Source organism: Mustela nigripes, chromosome 2, assembly GCF_022355385.1.
Source record: "Mustela nigripes isolate SB6536 chromosome 2, MUSNIG.SB6536, whole genome shotgun sequence".
Lineage (NCBI taxonomy): Eukaryota > Metazoa > Chordata > Mammalia > Carnivora > Mustelidae > Mustela > Mustela nigripes.
Window position 1 is genome coordinate 35230635 of NC_081558.1, and position 25073 is coordinate 35255707.

The following is a 25073-nucleotide window of genomic DNA, read 5'->3' on the forward strand; positions in this document are numbered from 1 at the left end:
AGTAAAACAGAATACCCAACCTTCCACGATTGCTGGGAGGAAACATACATGTAAAGTATGTGATGGGGCTTTTTCATATATGTGTTCAGCGTAGCCATGACAATGAGTCAAATATGACATCCGAGTGCATCAGATCTAGCTCCTTCATAAAGCCCTGCCCCCTTCCTTTCTCCACCCCCTTCAGTTCCCAATTTGTTAGGCCTCCTCAAATTACTCCCAAAAGTCCCATCCAATAAATTCAGGGAAAGCTTTCAAGGGGCAGACTTTATTTCAATCAACCCACTCATGTTCCTTCTAACAATCTAATAGCGCTTAATAGTTCAGGATACATTTGAGTTTAATGGGATTTACCTGATAGAAATAGACTTCTCATCGCTTCTTTATAGTGGCAGTTTTGAGCGACCTAGCTAACTCAATCTCACGGGTTCGCCTGTCACCTTGGCGTGCTGAAGAAATGACTCAGAGAGTAGTAAATGAGTGACCTTTGCTGGAGAAATTCCTGAGACTGTCTCTTTGACATTTTGAAGGTTTGCTGTACAGAATGGTAATTGGTGTCTGCAAGGTTCCAAGTCCACTATTTGTGTTTAGAAATTGATTCCATTCTTGTTGATGAATAAAATATTGCCACTATGAAAAACTAGATCTTAGAATTTTCTATTAAGAAAGGTGACAACATTATAGAGAGTACCCCTTTATTTCCACATTTCCACTGTCAGAATCCCCATTTACAGAAGAAATTACAATCTTGAGTATTAAGTCCCATCACCCTCCCCAGTACTCTACATTTAATGGCCTAGTGATGAAAGAAAACTGAACGCCAAATCTTTCAATTCACATTAGTCATCTCTTCTTGGGCAATAATTTGAGTTTCTTTAGCCTGAGTGGGGGAGTGGGGAGGAAAGAATCACAAAATCTTACTTATATCTGTGCAAGTAAACCACAGAAGTAAAATTCAGGCAAGCTTTCAGGAAACTTGGTAACATGAAAATAAAACTTCAAAATAATCCCTGAAAAGAGAATTTATATATAGTGTAGAGTACATGGCATTCACTATCCTCCAGAAAACTTTTGAAAGAATTACTGTCATTCATTTGAAAAGTCCACTGTAATGATAGAAAAATCCAAAAGCATACACAGACAAGAGGACAATCTGACCCTTGCGAAACAGACAATCTGACACTTTATATCCAAGCAGCAAAGAAAATAATATTCTAACAGTAGCATATCCTCTTAAAATTGGGAGATTCAACAAAAGCAAAGCAATCTGAAGAATGTTTAATCCTCATCGTTTTTCTTTTAGGAACCTACAGTGAAATGCTATATGACATTACTACAATTTAACAACTGGTCCAAACCAGAAGCTAACAGAAAAAAATGAGACACAAAAGAGCAAAATATGACATTTGCTCTGTAATGTCCTGATGACAGGTTCAGGAGCTGATAGTGAGAAATGGGCTTAAGAGGGAGAGGTGAAGACTCGAGCTGTCTTTGCCCAGGCCACTTATGCCAAGTGACCTTTCAACCTTGTTTACTTCATGTTAAATGAGAGTATCAGCCATCACAACCTTAGAAGGTTGTTGGAAAGTGAAATAAAAGATTTCCTTTTTCAATGGGGTCTGAGAGCAAGAAGCAACCCCAGAGGCAAGAAATGCTACCACTGTGGAAATATGGTGTTCCATTACTTTCCAGCTAGCCAGATCCAGCCAGTATCCAATGGCTACCAAAGGATAAATATCTCCTCTCTTGAGGACTTTCTTCTTTGTTTCAATGAAGGCAGACAGTCATCTAAAAATTCAACTCTATAGATTCTGCTACTGTTGAGGCACTAGACCCTCCCAAGACAGAGGAAACACCCCCAAGGAAGTGCTGCCACATTGAAGGTTGAAGAAGTAACCTGACACCTTGTGATCAACCCCCAAGAACAATCCACTGGACACAAAGTATCACATACTCCACAGGGCCAGACATAGTGCCAAGCAGAGGGGGTACAAAAAGGAAGAACTTGAGTTTGGAACAATACATTTAAACAAATTATTCATGGAAGCACTGGGGAAAATAATAAAGAAGGCAGTGGGTGCCTGGGAAACCAGAAATTGAGAGGAATCCCTGAAGAACAGAAGGCAAATAAGAAATAGATTGAAGTAGAATCCCACAGCTAAAAGAGCGCAGGATAGGACTTTACTAAAGGTGGAAATAGCTCTGGTTAAAGCTAGAGACACAGAGGAGAGAAGAGGCACTGACACAACATTAGGAAGACCAGTTTAGCACAGGGTATGCTCCCAGACATAAACAGTAACTGTGGGGCATGGGGGCCCAAGGGATGATACTGTGCCCCAGGTGACCTCTGACACATTGGGGGAAAACCCAGTTAAATGGCACCTACCACATGGCTACACCCTTTGCACCTCTCCCACAGTTACTGATGTTGGGCTGCTCTAAACTCAGTATCGAGAATTTTTATACAATGGAGGCCCACCAACATCATCAAAGAGAAGCAAACAGAAGAACTAACACCTGAAGAAAAAAGTTCACAGAGGATACAACACAAAACCACTATGAGAAGTACAATAAATCAGAGAGATATGAGAAGACATTATAACCACCAAAAAATTAACTACAAATCTCAAAAGTTTAAAATTGACCACTTAAAGAAAGGGAGAGGCAATGTTAAAAATAGAAGGAATATAACCAGAAAACAAATTTGTGAGCTAGAAATTAAAGAAGGAAGGTTCATGGTCACATATTTGGGAAATACACAGCTTTGCTTTCCTTAGAGATTCTCAATACACGTCTTATTAAAGGTCCTGAGAAGTCCAACCATTAAAAGAAAAAAAAATCAATGTAACCATATTTTATATGGTTTTCCCACACTTGGGCCCTATTAATGATGTGCTGGCTATTAACCATTATTATTATTATTATTATTATTATTATTATTATTATTATCAGCTCCAAAACCTCTCTTCTAGGTGCTCACCGCTTGGTGGGCTGAAACTCTGCAAATTACTTTCTCCTTTGCCAGCTGGCTTCCTACTAGGTTGCACTAATGTGGGGCACCACTGAGAGACTAACAGGCTGGAGGACAGAGAAAGTATCTGCTCCTTCTGGTTTGCCTGGTGTTCTGGCATCAGAGTCCCAGCCCCAGCTCTTCGACCTAACGAGGAGCAGTTGCTTCCAAGAGCAGTTAGGTGCAGTTAATAGGTTCTGCCAGCATTCCCCAATCAGCCTCAGAGCCATGGGAACCAGCCATGCAGTGCCTCTGCCTCCCTTAATGCTCTAGGTTCCTACTCTGCAGGATGCCCCCTTCCATGTTTCCAAGCTCTACCAGAGTCCCAACTGTTTCCATTTTTTCCAGGCATGGTAGCTACTCCCTGTGGTTACATGCTCTGCTTAAGTCAGAGTCTTTTTGCCCTTCCAGTACTTCTTAATCAACTCTCTAGGTTAAATTATCCCTGTTAAAATAACTAGTGAAGTTTCCTTATTTCTGACTAGATCCAAATGATCAAAGCAGGAGTAGAAAGGAATGCATGAATACAGAGCATTTGGTCAGTGCTTCTCCCTGTTTCATACATTCTAACCTGTAACTAATATTATATACTTTCAGAGTTAGGACACCACCTCCATCCAGCAAACACTTGTTTTTTCAAGGACGAATGCCCAACACCTAAAGCACTGCAAGACATGCAGTAGGTACTCACTTCAGTTTTTTACTGAATGAATGCATGTATGAACGTACAACATGGACGAAGGTAGACCTGCCCCCAGAGTCTCTCAGGATGACAGCTGGAAGGGATATTTTGATAAGTTATTTGGGGCAAATGGATGAGACACCCAAAAGGGCGTGGTGAATCAGCCACAGAGGGTCCCTAAACTCGCACAGAAGAGAAGGTAGTCTAGTTGACTACAGGGCTTTCTGAGGAGTGGAATTACAAGTCTGGGGACAGCGTGAACTCTTACCCACAACACAGCGTCAGGGGAGAGGCTGAGAGGGAAAGAGAAAAGAAGGAACAAGAGACACACTTCACAAGATAGTCTGAGGTAGGCTGTCACGGGTTTGCCTAGCCTCAACATTTCCCCTCAGCATAATCTGCTTCACTGACGCTTTGGCATAAGAACATTCTTTCTGTCAAGTATAAAGAGATACTGAGCCCTACAGTAAGTTATGCGCTGGACATGTCTATGTTTCCTAATATCAAACATATGTCATTCTTCACCAACTCCAGATGTCCAGCAACTCAACTCTGTCGCTAACTCCCAGAGTCAGCGCAGACCTCAGTTTAAGAGCTTGGCCTCGCAAGATGACCCCCACTTCAGACAACAGCTGCAAATGAGGTTCTTTGCCTACCCACACTTCTTCCCAGCCAACTACAAATGCAGAGATTCCTATGAACCCCTCCTCAAGTTCAGTAGTTCATTAAGATAACTCCTAGAACTCAGGAAAGCATTTCACTTGCTACTAACAAAGATATAATTCAGCAACAGCCCAATGTGAGAGATAGAGAAGGCAAAATACAGGGTAGTAGCACAGAGCTGCTTTACCCTCTCTGGACATACCACCCTAAGGCAGCACTGAGATGAGTTCACCAAACTTGAAGCTCCCCTAATCTCCTTGTTTCAGAGTTTTATTTGAGGTTTCATTACACAGGAATGACTGACTACATGACTGCCCACTGCTGATTGAACACCATCATCTCCAGGCCCCCACCCATACCCAGGGATGGGGTGAGGGAGGGGACTGAAATCTCCAATCTTCTAAACTCCCCCAGTCAATCCCTAGAAACCACCTAAGGTGTTTAGAGAGCATATACTCAGGTGTGGGTAAAGGGGCTTGTTACAAATAACAAAAGACATTCCTACTACTCAGGAAATTCCAAAGGTTTTGGGGCTTTCTGTCAAAGACCAAATGCATATTTTGTTATTGTGCCTTGCATCATGTGATAGAAAAGTATCCTGTAATCCTAAAGACACAAAAGGTAAGTGTTATGATACAGACATGAAATGCGTCTTGTGCTTGTTAAAAAAGGATTTAGAGTACTGTAACTGCATAAAGCACAAAGCCCCATTTATTATAAAGAAGTGAAACCAATTTTATGAAGCCACATGAAAAATCTCTCCTAATTACCTGTTCTACATATTTCAAATAAGTGTTAATACGAATTCTAATTGCACTGTATTGCTTATATTATTTGTAAGAAACATAAAGTCCTTAGTTACAAATGTATTAAGAACAGAGCTAGAGAAAATCATGTTGTCAAAAAGAAAACCACAGGTCCAAAATGGCATTACTCGGGCCAGACCAAGTCACCAAACCAGGGCTTAATACCTAACCTAACTATAGTTTCAATCTACTCCAGAGTAAGTCTTAACCTGTCAATCAGGCATTTTCTGTGTCTGCTTTTTTTCTTTTTTTCTTTTTTTTAAATCAGGCATTTTCTGAAAAGCACCAATTACAAAATCTGTCACATGGACCATCTCCATCCTCCAAAGGAAGATGAGGTATTTTGCATAAAAAAGACCTCCTATCCTTTGCCACTAAAGGACTGAGATCTTGCCTGAAACAATCCTTTCTTTTCTTTTGCTTCTAATTTTCTTGCCCTCCCTCCTTCCCATAATAAATTCCATTTTGGACATCTTTTAGGAGGACACAGCTTTTTTCTAGATATAGAAATAAATAGCTGGCTGCCCAATTCATGGATCAATTAATAAAGCCAATTAGATCTTCAAATTTACTTGACTGACTTGAGTTTTTTTTAACAATGTAAAATGTACACATTGGTGATTCTGTTACCTAAAAAGATAAAATACTGATAGCCAAAAACATGAAACATAGAATACCATCAATTCCCTGTCTTTGGAAAACCCTTAGAATGAAAAGCTATTGACATGAACGTTAACAAGCGTTTAATGACAATGACTGTGCAGGATAAACAGCCTAAATGTGGTTTGGTAGCATGGTGTCAAGCTAAATGTCCATTCATTTGATAAGCCTTTCTTGAATTTTTACATATTTGACTCTAAGTATCTGACATATTAAGATAAATGGCAGTCTCTGTTCTCGAGGCATTCCTGGGGGCAAGGATGAAAGATGCACAGCACTTGTGCCAGTCTTCTCTGAAGGTGAACTTATGACAGACATCACTAATCCATTGCCCTCACTGACCCAAAGAATAGACTTCACCTCAAAATCCTCAGCACACAGAGCTTCGCTGGATCCCATCAATACAAATTGAAATGCCAGGTAAAACCTACTTGCCTGGTGCCTTCATCCACTCCTGCTGTTATAACAAACCACCACAGATTGGGAGGCTTAAACAAGAGACATTTATTTCTCATAGTTCTAGAGCCTGACTGCCAGCATGGTTGGGTTCTGGCAAGAACTCTCTTCCCAGCTTCTAGACAACCGCCTTCTTGCTGAGAAAAGGAGCCTCTCTCTACTTATAAGGCCACTAATCCCATTCATGAGGGCTTTATCTTCATGACTTAGTTTCTGTCCAGGGGCCCAATTCAAATACCATCACACTGGGTATTAGGCCTTTAACATAAGACTTTGGGGGAAACATAAACACTCAGTCTGTAGCACCTAGAACACTAAGTCTTAATCAACTTATACAGTGCGAAGGCTTTAGTATTCTGTCTCCCCATGTATGCACTGTCTGTAGCTGGTCTGGGACTACAACCACAAAGCAGTCACAATAGAGACCAGATGGCTGCAAAACCTAAAACATCTACTGTCTGGTCTTTTAAGAAAACGTTTGCTGACCCCTGTCCTATATTTGAGAGATGGGGAAAAAGTCCTTCAGAGTCCAGAAAAGGAACCTGCATCCTTATGCCTTCCCACATCAGCACTGAGAGTCCCACAGGAGAGATTTCTTCCTCAGTAGCTAAGTAGCTTCCCAGTGTAGATAAAACAAGACATTGCTTTAAGTCAAAAGAACCTGTGGATTTTGATGAGCCTCTCTGACTGTCATCAGCCTGCCAGCAATGCCTCTTCTCAGCAGTCCAGATCATGGGAGAAGAGGATGAAGCCCTGGTCTACTTCAAGAGGCACAAGGGAAGGGAGGAGAAGATGCTGGTTATGCTATTTTATTCCCCAACTGAAAAGATGCAAAATAGCCCAGGGATTAAGTCAGGCTGTGATTCCATGAAAGGAAATAAAGATGGGAAATTTCACCCAGGGATTATCAAATCCAAGTTTTCAGCACATGTTCTGCACACTGCCACACACACATGGCTTACGTGAGAACAGTTCCTTCTCTGAATTATGAAAGTGAAAGCAGCATGAGAAGCTCCAGACTGTGAATTTCATTTTCCTAAGCCATTCCATGGCAATTCCAGAAGTGCTCCTTCTCCTCACACTAGTATCATTTTTATTATCAGACTATCTCGGGAGTAGACACTAATTTTTACAAATCCTCATCTATTTTAAGTGCTAAAAAGACTGTGTCCCATTTACTGATGGAGAAAGAAGACTATGAGTGCACTTCCCTAGCCCCCTCCCATCAATGAATGGGATGAATGACCAGCAGTAGACCCTGAAACAGCAACACCAGCTTTTTCCCATATAACACCTGCCTATCTCAGGTTACCAGATAAAGAGCCTTTAAAAAGTCTGTTCACATTTATAGGTGTAACTTAAAAAATAAACCATATGTACACACACCTCACCCAAAACTGGGAGGAGTGTTTTCTTCGTGGGAAAGGCATGCAGTGGGAGAGATGTCGTTTTTACTTATGTATCTTTTAGAATTTTGTACCAAGGCCATACATTACCTTTGCAAATAAATAGTTTTCTTGGGAAAACCTTTCCGGATTCCCTAAATCAGCGGTCAGCAAACTATAGTAACTGGGCACATTTGACCACTTGCCTATTTTTATAAAGAAAGTTTTACTGGAACACAGGCACACCTATTATCCATTTACATTTTGTCTGGCGCAGCTTTCACACTGTAATGTCAGAGTGGTTACAACAGAAAATGTATGGCCCAGAAGCCTAAAATATTTACTCTATGGTTCTGTACAGAAAGTTTGCTGACCCTCACCAAAACCCATATTGGCACTCCCCTCCCAAGCTAACTGTTCTCACTTATAGTCCATCATATGCCCTCACGGCATCTCTCAAAGCACAATTATGTATTTGTAAAATTCATTAATATCTAGCATTTCCCAGAGATTATAATGGTCTCCAAGGCGAAAACCATGCCTGATACACTCACAAATGCATCCCCATACCTGTACAGTCCTGGCATGGACTTGTAAGTATTTGCTAAATGATAGTTCATTGATTAGATATATAAGGACCACTGATAAAATGTCCCTCGATCTAAAACTCGGGTCACTGACTTGCTTTTATGGCAGATAAACAACAGTGGTATTCATGACAGTAAGATATAGTAGACAAGGCCAGGCACATCCCTGGACTAACAGTTCACTAGTCGTGTTTCTAGAATTACACAGATATCAGCCCATAATTTATCTCTAAGACTCCAAAGCTGAGAAGTCTCTCTCCTCCTTGCTAGAATCCACAAGTGTAGAAGGTAGAATGAACATGTACTGCATTTTTTAATTAATGTGCTTAAGCCAGAAACCAAAAGCAAGAACAAATTAATAATGAAAACATGTTTCTAAGGTTATTCAAAAGGACACAATGATGTTTTTCTGGCTATTTCAGAGGCTGATTCAGGTAAAACTTCTCTAATTCCATGCTAGATGAAGTACTTACTAGCAAAATGTATCTATTAAATATTTATTATATCAATATTCAAAAACATTATAATACACTGCAATCAGTTTCAGTAGTAAAAGTCATTTACACAGAGGTCAAACCTTTAAAACACAGAAAAAGCAAATGAATTTTGCACGTTTTCAAAAACCAGGTTCTAAATCAAAACCCTAATGGTTAATATACCCTGTTTCTTTCATTGTTATTTGATTTCCTCATGTCCTATAACCTATCAAACACTGTAAGACCCCAAGTCTACTTGAAATTAAATAAATATCCCATAATGAAATGTCAAGAAAATATCTAGCTTTAGTAAATATCAATAAAAGAACAATACTTCCTATCAGTGTCAATAAGTGTTCCTGGCAATTTTAAGGCTCAAACTTCATTAGGCAAATGAGGAAAAATAACATTTCAATGGAGAGCTGTTTGATGCATGGCGTGGGTTGGGAAGGGCTCCCAGAGGAAAAGCTGCATAAATGTAGATCTCATTCAGTGCAGTTCTTTTCCTTCAAGGACAGACTTGTCTCTAGTTTCTACCTAATTATGGTTACTCTCTAACACCCTCAAATATGTTAACATTTTAGAAGTTTTGTCATATATTGCATATTTTGTCCAGAGGTTATCTGCGTGCTTTGTGTTATCGTTAATCCAATTCAAGTTACTCCATTGCTGGAACAAGGTGTCCATTTTATACCAAGCTGTTCGGGAGAGGACAAATTCCCCCATGTGGTCTGAACAATATGGAACAGAGCAGAAAGATCACATCTCCAGCCTGGACACCCTCTATTACCCAAGCCCAATTCTGTAAGGGCTTCCTTTTGTACCACATAGATCCTGTGGTGTGTAAGCAGTACCCTGCAGTACTCAGAGTATCATTAAAAGTTCTGTGAAGCAACAGCAGAAAGTGATTTCTCTTTCCTTTTGAGTTCTTGACTAGGACCACCACCTTCATCAAGCTTCTAACCAAGCACCAGTAGGACTCTGAGCAGATTTAAGAATTCTAGTCCCAACAAAGTAAACCATTCTCTTGTAAGCAAAGTTTATTGCCACTTTCTAATTAAGTAAACTCAATTTTCTCCTCAACATCAACAAAAATTTCAGCGGTATTTTGGCCCCAAGAGTCCATAAACAATGGCCTAAGCAGAATCTTATTCACCTGGGATAGGCTAACTACTCACTCATATTTTATTCCTTTAACTAAATTAGGATTCAATCTTTGGGCCTACATTAGTATTTCTTAACCTTTTCCCTACCACATTTATGCCAGTAAACTTGATAAGACTTAGTAGCCTGAAATGGTATTCTTTACATCTATCTTGCTCAGGAATCTTCTGAAACTCCATGCAGACAATAGCTACTGAGAATGGGCATAGGTGTAGGTACCATGCTATATACTCTTGGCTTATTCCTCCTCTTGGCCCCTGGCTTTACCACTTTAGAGCTGTGCATTCAATTTCTTTGAGCCTTGATTTCTTCAACCATAAGCCAGGAAGCATAAAAGTGAATAAGAAATGAGTTACTACATGAACTCATGTAGTAACACAAGTTCATGTAGTAAAGAGAATAAAATGAGTTACATGTAAGATGCTTAGAATAGTGCCTGTCATATAATGAGAGCTCAGAAAATATTAGCTATCATGTTTACTAATACTGTGACTATTACAACATCCAACACTGCTTGCAACACCCCATTCTGAAAAGCAAACACAGCAAGCACAGGAGGAAAGCGTGATGTCAGAATGCATAAGGAGAACCTTCCCAACCCACTGGTGATTGTTCTGTTCAAATAGGAACTGTGGCAGAACCATTCTCCTTAAAATTTCCTATCAAACTCTTGTCTTGGATGAGGCTTTGCATTGGTTCTAAATATTTTAGATCTCTTGCCTGCCTTCTAAACCCAAAAACTGTGAACAAAGCATATGAAATCCAGACAGGGAAGTGAACAGTGGGAAGGCGTGTATTTACATTGCACAGATCAGACATAAGTGAAAAGAGCTGAGTTCTCAGTGAAGCATGATTCATGGGTGACATATATTCAGACTCAGTCTCTAGGGCAGCACCTGCGATCTCAGCTCTGTTCTTTTTTACTTTGGCTAGGCCGCCTACAGTCAGCCTCTTACACATATCCTTCCAAGGATACCTTCTGATTTGGGCTGATTTGACACACCGAGTCCAGGACTCGCTCTCTCTGTCTCTCTCCTTTGTGAGGTAACCCCCTCACCTTCCAGCTATCATGGGTACCCAGAACTCTGTCCTCTGGTGCTTCAGAGCAGAAAGACTATGTTTTTCTGTTGGAATTTTAGACCCCACTATGGCCTGCTCTCAAACAAAACAAAACTGGAAACTCAGTACATTTGTCCCTTCTACTTTTAACTGACTTCCAGGATTTCCATGCTTTCCTTCACTCTCCAAAGCCTTCAAATAGTCGAGTTCCATGGTTTTGCCTTGAGTATATGATCACTAGTTATGGAAAGTTAAGTCTGTTACGAGCTCACACAGTCATGCTGAAAATACAGCCTGATACAAATTCAGGAGGGATTCAAGCAGAGATGTCTTTTCTGTTCCAAATGGCCAGGAAACACTCATTCCAGAGACAGTATAATATCATTAAATGAGTGAAAGAGTTCTTACCTTAAGACAGAAAGTCACTTCTAAGAACAAACTCCAGAGGAATGAACAAAGACTGGTCAAGGAAGAAGTCTAGTCATTCTTTGTGAGATCCACACACTATGTACACAGCTGGAGAGGTCTGAGTACCCAGTGAGGTACTATAGAAGGACCCCATAAAGGGAAATATTTGCATTCAAATAGGTAGGAAAATGGGAGTCTGAGGCAGAGAAAAAGCAACCAGCTGATAATGTAAATTATTCAAGAGGTCAAAAGAAGAAATATGCAAATCTAGACCTAAGACAGCCAACATCAAGATCAGAGATGGCCAAGAGCCTACGAAGTCAGACCAACGGGGAATGGCTGCTAGGCGGCTACATGAAGAAAGTCCAGAGGCCTTGTTTGGGCTCACCGGATGAGTGCCATGATTGATTATTGATCTCTGCCATAGGAAGAAAGAGGGGAGGGACAGCATGATCCCATGTATAACCCAAGAATAAGGTTATGGAATTTGAGAAGAATAAGATGGGACACATTCGTCAACATCATCATTATTAACAACATTGAGTATCTTCAGTGGGCCCAGATGATGTTTAGAGTAATTCAAATTTAAGTGAAATTAAAAAGGGATATCAGACAGACTAAAATAAAAAAGTGCCTTGAATCTTAAAAACCCCACAGTACATAAACTGCCTCTAATTAGATTCAGGAATATGACTCCTTTTGAAACCAAGCAAGAGAAAACACTTATTCAGAAGATTTCAATGAAAAATTAATAACCACTTGGTTCCACTTTATCATGCACAGACCTCAACAGTGGATTTTAAAAAACGAAAGTACAGTCTGTCTCAGAGAAATTATATTTGTGAGTCCTTCAAGAGCTAGGACATTTTAATCAATAAGGTGTAAGGGCAATTTACTGACTTACATAAATGAACAAAACACTTGGTGTTCAAAATGAGTGAAGCCTGTCACTGGAAATGTTAAAAGTTTCTATAACCATACTACCAATTTAACAGAAAAGCAAGTAAAACCTGCCCTCCAATCTGATTTTCATTTTCCAGTTAACCAACTCTTTACCTAGATAATGGTAGTGGAGGTTTTTAAAAGTCATTTGGTGTTATGCCCATCTTTTCTGAAGAAATATGACTTGCCCCCAATAAATACAGTTACAGAAGGGGAGCATCTATACCTCTGATTTCTGGTTCATACGGCTCTCTCCTGCACCACATCATGATGTGCAAAGGAGGATAATAAAACAGGGCAATTAACAGGCTAAGTTTCACCACTGAATGAGTACCACAGAATTAACCTACCAGCAGACAAAGTGATGCCGGGGTTTTCTGGGGGTACTGGTAACGTTTTCTTTGGGTTCTGAGGAGTAATATTCCTTTTATGAGTCCATAAAAAACTACACATATGTTGTAGAGATTTTTTTCAGTATTTTGAGCTATTTCACAATTTTTAAAAGTTTGAAATGAAAATGTTTGTTTTGAAGACTCATGGTCCTAAGTTTAAATCTAGACTCTCATTTATAAATTGGTTGAATTTAGGCAAACTACTGAATCTCTCTAAGCTTCAGTTTCTTCTTTGGTAAAATGAGATTGATGGTTAATAATAATGGTGATAAAGACCTCACCGGACTGTGATGGGTATCAAGAAGAAAACGCGACACTGAGTGGGCTCTGTTTGGCTGAGCTGACCCTGCAAATGTTCAGAAACTGGCCCCTGCATCCTTTACAAGCTAACACACATCACCACATTTCCAGGATATAGTTGCACTTGACACTGTCCTTCCTAGCTGACAGGGAGCCACTGTTCAAACGGCCATGGGGCAGCACATCGCTGAATGCAAATGCAGTCCTTTCACCATGGCTAAGAGCTCAGGCTAGGTCTGTAAAGAAAGCCAGCAAGGAGACACCTGAACCTAATTTGGGGTTCCTGGCCAACAAGAAACCATTAAGGAGAGGTAAAAGTGGAAGCCTTTATAGCAGACAGACAGACATTTAAGGAGGCATATGCCATAGGAGAAATCATGAAGACTTTGGGGTCTGACAGAGAGGTTCAACTCCTAGCTCTGCCACTCACCAGCAGTGCTGTAGTAGACACTACTACTACCGGGTAACTGCCCAGTATCTATTCTAAACCATTACGTATTCTCAGCCAAAGATGAGAATCCTACCTCTTTGATCAGGATTGTTGTAGCAGTGAGCATATGACCTAATCTTCCCTAAGTGCCAAGTGACAGGAAGCCTGACAAGGCTTATGGAGAGAGCTTCCTCCTCCAGGAGAATAACAAAAAAGAGATTATCTCTGTTCTTCCTCCAGATGTTGTCTCTCTCCCAGAAATACTAGTCATCTTGCTTCTCAGAGTGAAGGTGGAACCAATACCAGAGCCTTTATAGCAGAGAGAAGCAAAAATCCTGGAATCTCAATCACATACATGAGCCACTGAATCACCTAAGCTGGGGCACACCCTACTTCCAGAGTCCTTGATACATGCCATGATGAAGAATTCATTACTTAGGCCAGTTTGAGTCACAGTTTTTAATTCGTAGCTAAAAGCATCCTAAATGGAAATAACTTCAGATGCTATGGATTTCAGTTGCCTCATCTAGAATTAGGTTATTAATACTGAGCTTGTCCAGTTGTAGAAGGCTTAAGAAAAAAAATTATCTTAAGAAACAAATGAACAAAGGGGAAATGAAGGAAAAATAAAATAAGATGAAAATGGAGAGAGAGGAAAACCCTGGTACCTATTAAGCATCCGATAAATGTTCCCTGTTTTTTCAAAAACACACCCTAAAATGACTTCTCATGAGAAGGGATTAAAATATTTCTTTTCCTTCATTCAAAAATTCATAGACCCAAGTGTTCCTTTTTCCTATGCCAGAGTTAAAATGTATCCTAAAGATCAGTAGATCCGTGATTCTCAAACACTAATGTGGAAAATTTTGTTAAAAGGCAGATTCCTGGGTTTTGGGCACAGATTATAACAAAAGGGCCCCAGGAATCTGCATGTAACAAGCCTCCCAGGTGATCCTGATGGACGTAGTCTAAGAATCACCTTGAATCTTTCCAGAGAAACTCCAAACGGCATCCTAACTCTGGCCTCACAACCTCCTCTTTTTTTGGTCATATTCTACTCTGTCCAGTAACCAAAGTGGTCTTCTGGAAACTGAAATCTAATCACACCGCCTCTTTGCTCCAAACATTTCCATTGGTGAACCTCAATTAAATGGATTAACTGAACAACACAGCATGCAATAATGAGCTTCGGTCCCCCTCCCTAGTCCCAATTATTTATAAGACAATAACACCATGAGATACATCCATCACGTTACAAGAATTCAACTTAATGAGGAGTTTCATTTAATAAATCTAGTTGGACATACATGGCATTATTTGCATTAACAAGGCATGCTTTGGATACCTCATGCCTTGTGTGCTGTTGAAAACTGAGAAACAAGACACATCATGCATGCAGACTTATATGGGTACATTTGTTCTGTGTGTGCTCGTGGGTAGACAGTTCCTAACACTGGTTATCTCATATGTCATTTGCATTGGCTTTTTTTCTGTATGCTTTATGGTATTCTTGAGCAGGACTTGTATTAAAGTTTCCATTACATAAACACTGACTAACAATGAATATTTGATAAGCCCAATATCAAGTACACTATATGTAAAGTTAAAAAAAAGCTAAAAAAAAAACATAGATAATAAACATGTTACAGAGTAAATAATAAAAGGACACTGTCTTGTTATGTATGCCATATTACGATGGTTGATTTCAACTCGTGTAGAAATTGTCCATTTTAATGGGATTTAGTGCTGTTTAGCATGAACTGGTATTAATTTTGGAGATCAGTGATGTATTCAAAAACTTCCTACTGAAATTAAGACTAACTATATATGTTTTGCTTTCTTCAAATTTATATTTAAGTTCCAGTTAGTTAACAGACAGTGTAATATTAAGTGCCAAATTTAGTGATTCATCACTTAGATACAACACCTAGTGGTCATCACAGTGCCCTCCTTAAAGATTTTTATTTATTTACTTATTTATTTAGAGAGAGGGGCTGTAAGCAGGGGTAGGGGTGGGGAGCAGAAGGAGAGTGAGAGAGAGAGAGAGAGAATCTCAAGTAGACTCTGCACTGAGTATAGAGCCCAAGGTGGAGCTCAGTCTCACAACCCTGAGATCATGATCTGAGCCGAAATCAAGAGTTAAACGCTCAAGAGACTGAGCCACCCAGGTGCCTCAGCAAGTGCCCTCCTTAATACCCAATTATCTATTTAACCCATCTACCCACCCACCTCCTAACTGTATTTTTGACTCATGAGAATCAAAATTTGTCTTAGGACATCTTTGGGATCAAATTTCTTCCTAAGACAGAGAAAGATAATATTTGCTTTATGGCAGATGAAAGTATCAGAGCAATTTGTAGTATCAGAGCAATTCAATATGAAATAATGAGAAGCTATTTCCCCTCTAATAAACAGGAAAACTTTTTTTATATCATATTTGATGCAGGTCAGGGTACTATACAACATACATTTTCATACACTACATCTCAATTTCTTTTATCTCTGAAAGGAGGCTAGGTTTTTTGAGGACTAAAAAAGTTAATTCACACAAAGTGCTTAAAGTAGGATGTGGTATATAATATATAAGAAATTGTCAATAAATAGGAGCTGCTAATATTCTTGTTACTGTTAATCACCACAGGGAGTATAAATTTGTTCAGCCTTTCTGGAGGGCAATCCGAAAAAACATCTCAAAAATTTATTTGATTAGTAAACAAAACCTTATGCTCAAGAATGTTCAGCACAATATTAAGACAGTAAAATATCAGAAATAACATAAATGCCCTCTAATAAGCAATTGACAAAATAAATTAAGACATCTACGTGAGTGCAGCCTCCTTTTCCTCCAAAGTATTTGGCATCACAAATAATACCTGCAAAAAATTTTAATGTATAGGTTAGTATTCTTGATCTGATGTCAAGGGGGAGGGTAAAAACAAACAAAATTTTCTAATTAATGTGATTCTAATTTTGTTTAAAAGAAAATGCATACATACACCTAACGTACTCATGTGCCAAATAATGAAATGGTCCACACTGTTATTTACAATGCTGTTCTCTAGGGCACAGGGGACTGCAGGAAATCTTTAAGGTCTTCTATTTCTGTAGTTTCAAAGTTTTATATAATAAGTACAAGATAAGTTTTCTTACTCAGATATAAAATTAGAAATGGCATAATATTACCTGTTTAGACCAGGCATCCAAAATATTTAATATGCATAGGCTTTATCCGAGATTATTCTTTTCTATCAGTCATTGTAAGTCAGCAATTTCATGCCTTCAAAATATTGTTTTTTAAAAATGTTCTCAAACTCTCACCAGAACTGAAGTTTCGGTATAAAGCCAATTGCTACCTGTCAGGCTAGAAGACATCCTATTTTGAGAGAGTTAATAAAAACTTAGATTAGTGACAGGAAAAGCAGGACTTGGTGGGCAAAGAGGCATAAAATTTCCAGATAATGACAAAATAAGAAACTTTTTTTTTAATCAAAAGGGTTTCTCCCTAAAATAGTTTTCACACCCAAACAAATGAAATATTTTAAAAAAGACTAGGTTTTGACTCTGCCACTCCCTCAGACAGTTTATCTCACTGAGTCATTAGTTCTTTCATTTCATACCACAGAATAAATGGAAACCTCAGGAGCCACCAAGTAAACTCCGAAAACTAAACACAACATTAGGATCAGGACAACAACATGAACCAAAAAAAGAATTCAGATAGTCTGTTTTCTATGAGGCAGATCTTGCATTAGAACCAAAATCCTTTGGTTTATTGGCAAGGCTGCCATTTAGTATACTAAATTCTAACTGAAAAGCATTCTACAGGCTGTAAACAGTAAAGATGCGCCAGCTAGAGGTATGGCACAAAATTCCCCAGGCCTGAAAATCAAGAACACATATTAAACCATCAACATTTGACTTCTCCATTACAATTTATTCCAACTCACACTTATCAAAGGCTTCCTTGGGTAAACAGATGAAGTAATTGGTTTTTCACAAGGTGGGGGCTGGGGGAGGCTGGAGGAAAATGTTTGCAAGCAGTATCTGATTTTTTTTCGATATCATATTTTTCATGTTATTCATGGGCATTTTTTTTATTAAATGAGAAAGAATTATTCTTTCAACTTCTCAAGTTTTTTTTTTCTTTTTAAGATTTTATTTATTGACAGAGAGAGATAGAGAGAGCAGGGGGAGTGGGAGAGAGAGAAGCAGGCTCCCCATCAAGCAGGGAGCCTGATGTGGGCTTAAACCTAGCACCCTGAGATCATGACCTGAGCCGAAGGCAGAGGCTTAACTGACTGAGCCATCTAGATGCCCCTCAACTTTCCAAGTTCTAATGATGTCATTCATTTTTTTAAAGATTTTTTTACTTATTTGAGAGAGAAAAAGAGAATGAATGGGAGGGGCAGAGGGAGAGGGAGAGAGAGAGTCTCAATCAGACTCCCCGCTGAGCACAGAACCTGATGCCAGGCTTGATCCCACGCCTCTGACCCTGAGATCATGACCCAAGCTGAACCCAAGAGTAGGGTGCATAACCAACTGTGCCACCCAGGCGTCCTCTCCCACACCAGATATTTAAAGTTAATAATTATCCATCAAAAGCAGCAAATTCCTTACCTTCAGTTAACTAACCCTTTGCTAAACCCTTTGCTAAACAGCAATTTGACATACTCGCTCTATAGAATTTTCATGTGTTAGATGCTAGAGATGCAAAGATGAAAGAGACTCGCCGCTGGATGGGGTAGGAGAGTGATAATAGCAGAAAACACAGAAAGCATTATAAGAAGTACCATTTGGGCTACGTCTTGACGATAGTAAGGAGATATGTCGGAAAAAGCCCATTTCCAGCAAAGAAAACATAATGTGAAAAAATACATCAATGTGTAAGTCCAATGTTTGAGGGGGACCTCCTAGACCAAGCAGTACAAACACGGGAGACTGTGTTTGCATGCTGAGTCCACGCACAGGAGGAAAAAAGAGAATGAGGCCCAGAGTGGAGGGAAGAGGAAACCTGAAGGTTGCTCGTCTGCAGTATGGTACCCAGTTCACTCTCTACAACACGCTTTTGATGATCCAGAGAGAATGCCACCAGAATGATTCTTCCTTGGCAAACTTGTAGGTATGTGGTATTTATCCTAAGTTAGTCAGCTTGCTATTTGAGGAAAGCATATCATTTACTCCACCCTCACAGCATGCCCATATGTAAAACAATCGATTATGAATATGTTCAGTAAAAAAAAAAAAAAATGTATTGTCATCATTCCTAGCAAAACCACTAGTCCTCCAAGCGCCATCCCCATCACCACCATTTCTTGAGTGCTTCCTGTAGGCCCAGCAGTCTTTACCTCCATAGGTCTTCACACAGCTCCCCGCCCCTGGCCCACTGCGGTTCCTCTACTGACACCGGTGGAAAATGAAGCTTTGAGAGTTTAAGTTCCCTGCTAAGGACACAAGAGCTAGTAAGGTCAGGGTCAAGATTAGAACCCAGGTCCTTGTGCCTATATTTTCTTTGTTGTATGGTTCACCCTTCTATTGCTTAATTTTTATTTTTTTCCCTAGCTTTACTGAGATCTGACAAAACCATTAAGATATTTATAGTATACAATGTAATGATGGGATATATGGAAACGCTGTGGAAGGATTCCCCCCATCAAATGAGTTACCACATCACTCTCCACCTCTTCTTGTACATACATTTTTTTGGGGGGGTGGGGGTGGGGGTGAGGTGATAAAATTTAAATTCTATCTCCTAGCAAATGTCAATTATATAATACATGGGTTATCAACTATAATCACCATGTTATAAGTAGACCCTCAGACCTTTTTCATGTTTAAATCTTAAAGTTTATATCCTTTTATCAACCTCTCCTTATCTCCCCCATCCCACAACCCACAGCCTGTGTTCTATACCCACCAAACCATACTTACTGCTTTGTAGTCTTAGTTATGGTATTTGTTACTGGAGGTGAATGCAAATAGTGTTTAAAAGACCAATTTGAGTCCATGTAACAGCCATAAAGTAGTGTAAAAGAAAACCCACAGTTTTCTGTCCCAGTGACCATAAACAAGTTTTCACTGCCCATACAAAATGGTCCTGCCTTCTGCGTTAGGACTGAATTCTTTTCAAAATTCCTCCTAAGATTCTATAAATCACTGTTAAAGTAGAAGTACAATCTCTATGTGGGATTCTTTAAACAGTTCAAGGAAACTTGAGCATCGATTCTTTTTTTCTAAAAGAACCACAGAATGGAAGCTGAGAGAAACATACCTATTATCATCAACCACCTGAACCCATTTCAGCAACTTTTATTTGATCAACATGCTATAAATGTTAGGGAGACTATCACTGATTCATAAGCTCTCCAGGTTCCTGTGGTCCATTACACTTCAGACCAGTAAGAAGAAAGCCTCTGAACAACAACAAAAATACCTAAACTCATTTCACCAAAATACCAAGTTTTGAGAGAAATATCTTTCTAATACAGATAGATAGAAAAGCTCAGCTAGGACTTATTAGGCCAAAGTCCATGGGAATATTAAACCAAATGTTCAATATCTCTTTGCAGAATCTCAAATGGTCCCTAACTAAGAAAAGCTTAAAAGCCAAGCGAGGCCATGAAGAGACAAACCACTGAGTTTACATCAAAAACAAAACATATCTAAAGACCCAAACACATTTATGTCACCTGAATTTGAAACTGTAAATGTCCTGGAATGGGAGTCGGAAGATCGGGGTTCAAGTTCCTGCTATGACCCAGGCAGCACAAATGGTTTTCCACGTTTAAATTCTCTGCATTCAGCTGCTTTATCATGTAAGAGATGACGTCAAAGAGGCCTAACCATTCTCACATTCTAGAATTTCAGAGAATTTGAAAATTTTCCTACTGCTATTCTAAATCTATGTTCTTTTCTTAAGATTTTATTTATTTATTCGACAGACAGAGATCACAAGTAGGCAGAGAGGCAGGCAGAGATGGAGGGGGAAGCAGGCCCCCTACTGAGCAGAGAGCCCAATGTCGGACTCCATCCCAGGACCCTGAGATCATGACCCAAGCTGAAGGCAGAGGCTTAACCCACTTAGCCACCCAGGTGTCCCTCCTACTGCTATTCTAAAACCTAGATGAGGGAACGAAGACACGAAGGATTAAACTAAATCTCCAATGCACAAGGCTCACAAGTGGCTTACCTGTCACTTGCGACAGACCTGCAGCAGGTTGTTGCAGGTGCAACAGACCTGCTCTACCCACAGGACCTCAGATCCCTCCACATGGTTCCTGTGTCTCCCACCCCCAGCAGCCAGCTCATGTGGCCCTTTGTCTTGGGGTGCTGATGCCAACTTCCCCTTGAGTACGAAGAACCACAAGTGCCTGGGAATTTATAACCTGATGGAAGAGATAAGGATGTATAAATACCCCAACTCCCTTGCCCCTACTGGGGAAGCTCTAGGGTGCCACGTGCATATACCACGTCCAGTCTGCCCTGTCGAATAAAAGCAAACTTGCCCTCCTTGAGTCTCAGCTGAATAGCACACTCTCCTTATCCTGCTTCTCCTACTGGTTCAACTTCCCTGATCCCCTTTCAGACTCTCCTGGAAATACCTCCCCGCCAAAAATCACTTTCACATGAATCCTTCTTTCACTGTCTCCTACCAGGAAACACAAACTGAGAGAAATTTAAAGGCGACTCTAGTCCAAAGATTTCCAAATGACAACTGCTTACACACAATTCCTGATATACCCGCAAAATACAATTGCTTTATGTGGTTAACCAACCACATAGCTTATTAAGGATCTTTATTTTAAACAACTACCTATGTTGTTTGCCTGGGTAGAAGGTAATACCAATACAGTCTAAAAAGAAAAGGGATTCAGCTCTGGCTAGTGCAGGAAAAAATTCCTGAGCTGAAGATCTTAAAAGCACACTTGCACTGGACCGAAAATTCTTCCTGATGAAATCGGAACAATTTGAAGATATTTAAGAGTCACTTCCTCACTCGGTGATTCGCTGATATCTGATGCTGCCTCCCTGTATCACCTAGCCTTGCCAGTGCCAATGGGATGCTCTCTGCACTCTGGGACACATTGCTTTAGTAGCCATGTTGTGTATGCACCCAGCACGTGGCGTAATTCCTGGTATGTAGCCAAGGTACGGTAAATGTTAAACTGTTTAAGGAGCAAGCTGAATCTCAAAGAAGCTGAGTATCTTACCTGAAGCCACACGTTGATCAGTGGGCTAGGATCGGATACAAATGAACCCTTTCTTTCCACGCCACCTGCCAGCATCTAGAACCAGATGTGATTCATTCCTAGAACTCACGAGGACTTTTCCTAGATGACTTCTTCTGTGGCAGTAAGTCTATACAAGTAAATACATTTTTACTCTCTTATAATCTCCGTTTCTCCTATTCTCCCCCAAAGTCTCTGAGAATTCCAGGGAACATTGCTGCTGACTGATTTTCATCCACTATTTGCCTCTTAGCATAACCTCTTTTTATTACTTTCCTTTTTCAACTACTGCTATTACTCCTTTTTTTCTTTCATTATAACCCTCAGAATTGATTTCAGTTTTATGTTCATTATTGTTCACTTATAATCAGCTTTTGATTGCATGCTGATTATTCTTAAATTTCAACTTTATAGGACTGAAGAAAAACAGTGCCTGGTGTTATGCTTCTGATTACAAAATCAGCTGGATTAAGTTATGTAACTGTTTTTTAAAAGGCCTGTACCTAAGTTTTAAAATGCAATTTTTTTGTTTAACCTTGGATGAGCTGTCTGAATAGAGAATGGTTAAGAGCAGGGTGAGACCAAAAAATAATGAGGTTTGTTTTCCACTTAAGCTACATGAAAAATACCAGAATTGACACATCTAAGTAAGGCTCTGTATTTATTTCAATTTCTTGCTGCAGTTCAAAATGCTTCTAGAATTCCTATTTAGGAGGTGGTATCAGAGCTTACACTCTATTCCCTGGAATATCCTTCTCTCAATTGCAACTCTTCTTGCTTTAAATTGATCTCACTTTCAGAAATGGTCAGAGCTTCTCAAACGAGCACTGGTGAATAATGTAGTGGGAAACAAGGTTTGATTCAAAAACAAGCATATGAAGCATAAAGAAAGACAACTTGTACTCATGGTCCATGAGCTGGCTTTCCAAGGAGCTATAAAAGATGTGCATCTCTAGGAAAGCTCAGAGATGCCAAAAGGGTCCAGGTGGAAAAGCTCAAGGTGAGTCAAGAAACTTGCACACCACACAACACCAAAAGGCATTATATTTACTTCCTCTGGCTGTCAGAACAAAGCACCACAAACAGTAAATCTTAAAAGAAATGTTTTGTCTCAACATTCTGAGAACAAGACATCATCAGGGCTGGCTCCTTCTGAGGCTGTGAGGGAGAACCTGTTCCATGCCTCTCCCCTCGCTTCTGGTGCTTTTTTGGCCTCCCTTGGTGTTCCATGGCTCGTAGAAGCATCACCATGATCTCTTCATGTTCAGATAAGCGTTCTCCCTATCAGCATTTCTGAATCGCAATTTCCCCTTTTTATAAGGACACCAGTCTTACTGGATTGGGGCCCACCACAGCAACTTCAGTTAACTTGATAATCTCTATAAAGATTCTATCTGGAAATAAGATCCCATTCTGAGGTACAGAGGCTTAAGCTGTGAAAGGAGAAATTTGTTTTTGGAAGGGACACCATCCAACCCGTGACAGGCACGAATGAACAGAAAAATCTTGAGTGGCAACCCAAGGAGTTGTGTGGAGCAACAGCTGTGACAAGAGCTCTGTGTATAAAGTCTCTGAACCAGTCTGCTTTTTTAAAATAGGCTTGGTGAGGGCAATAAGAACACCTACTTCCCAGGGTCACTGTAAGAACTCAATGAGACAATCCTGCTCAAGGCACGACACCAGACTCACGCAAGAGATGTGCTTGGGAAATGTCTGGAGTCTATTCTGGCATGTACTCAACTTCAGGTTATCCGAACAAACACAATCAACAGCCCCTGTGTAGGTGAGTTCCAGAGGAACACTACAGCTACATTCCAGAGAACCCTGCAGAGCTCTCAAAAGCACCACGCACCTGTCCCTAAACTGCCCATTTCTCAGTGGTCTCCACTGCACTGGCCTATATACGTTCCTTAAAGGCAGCAGCAACCTCATAAGCCCAAGCTTCCTACCAACCCACCATTCTCCAGTGCCTAATAAGTGTGCCTATTACGCATTTAACAAATACTCACTGGAAGAATAAAAGAATATGAATATTTAGTAGAATATTAACAGTAAAGGTATTTCTTAAACATTTTAACCAGACATGGGAAACAGGAAATGTAGCTCAAACTATACACCAGACAACATTTCTACTTTGAAGAGCATTAACATAAAATATAGCAGCTCACAATAGCATTATTCACAATAGCCAGAAGGTGAAAGCAACGTAAGTGTCCACGGATGAATGAATGGAGCAACAAAATGTTACATATGTTTATACATACAGTTGAATATAATCCAGCCTTAAAAAGGAAGGAAATTCTGGCACTTGCTATTGCATGGATGAGATTTAAGGGCAGTATGCTAAATGAACTAAGCCAGTCACAAAGGACAAACGTGGTGTGATTTCTCTTACATGAGGTCCCTAGAGTGGTGAAATTCCAGACACAGAAAGAATGGTAGTTTGCAGAGGGCTGGTGAGGAGGGAAAGGGGGAGCTAGTATGTAATGGGTACCAAATTCCAGTTAGGGAAGATGGAAAAGTTCTTGGAGCTGGATCGTGGCAATGGCTGCACAGCACTTACTTGAGGTGAATGCACTTAAGGCCAAAAAGACACACACTTCAAAATGGGTAAAATGGCAATTTTATGTTGTGCATATTCTACCACAATAACAAAGTAAATAATAAAAATTTTTAAAAATATATACACATTTGGGGCGCCTGGGTGGCTCAGTGGGTTAAGCCGCTGCCTTCGGCTCAGGTCATGATCTCAGGGTCCTGGGATCGAGTCCCGCATCGGGCTCTCTGCTTGGCAGGGAGCCTGCTTCCCTCTCTCTCTCTCTGCCTGCCTCTCTGTCTACTTGTGATTTCTCTCTGTCAAATAAATAAATAAAATCTTTAAAAAAAAAAATATATATATATACACACATTTGTATTTTTAGAACCTTTAGAAACTTGGTAAGCAAAACCAAGGTTTCAGAGACATAAAAGGCATTTGCAGGGTCAAATTTTGAATCGAAAATGCAGTTCCTTTCCTACTTCCCTTAACATCCTAAATTCAATCACAAAAACACTGCTTTGCATTCATAATTAATTTTACTTAAATTACAACAATATTGCTTATTTAGAACTTCAAAGTTCCAGTAAAGGGATTCTTTGCTGACCTATTAAAAAAGCCTTTGAAGTATGTGTGGGGAAATAGATTCACCCTGTAGCAGAGAACAAAATATCTTTAAGAAAGAAATACTGGAACTTGTGGATTGCAGTAAACATAACATTATTGATATACTGTCAATATTAAGATAAATGAAATGTCATACTCACACGTGGCCCTTTAATGGAAAAGGAAACTTAATAATTTTCTTTCATCTCTATCTGAAGCTTTAACTCTATGTGTGTTTTCCCTCACATTAAAATTATATTTTATATAAAATATAGTTATAAAATCAATT

General features: G+C 39.7%; 1 protein-coding gene across 1 annotated transcript in view; it reads right to left on the minus strand.

The window, feature by feature from the left end:
- The window catches only part of SUCLG2 (succinate-CoA ligase GDP-forming subunit beta), a 260932-nt gene that overhangs the window by 223101 nt on the left and 12758 nt on the right, over positions 1 to 25073 (minus strand). The gene's annotated exons all lie outside the window — the stretch shown is intronic.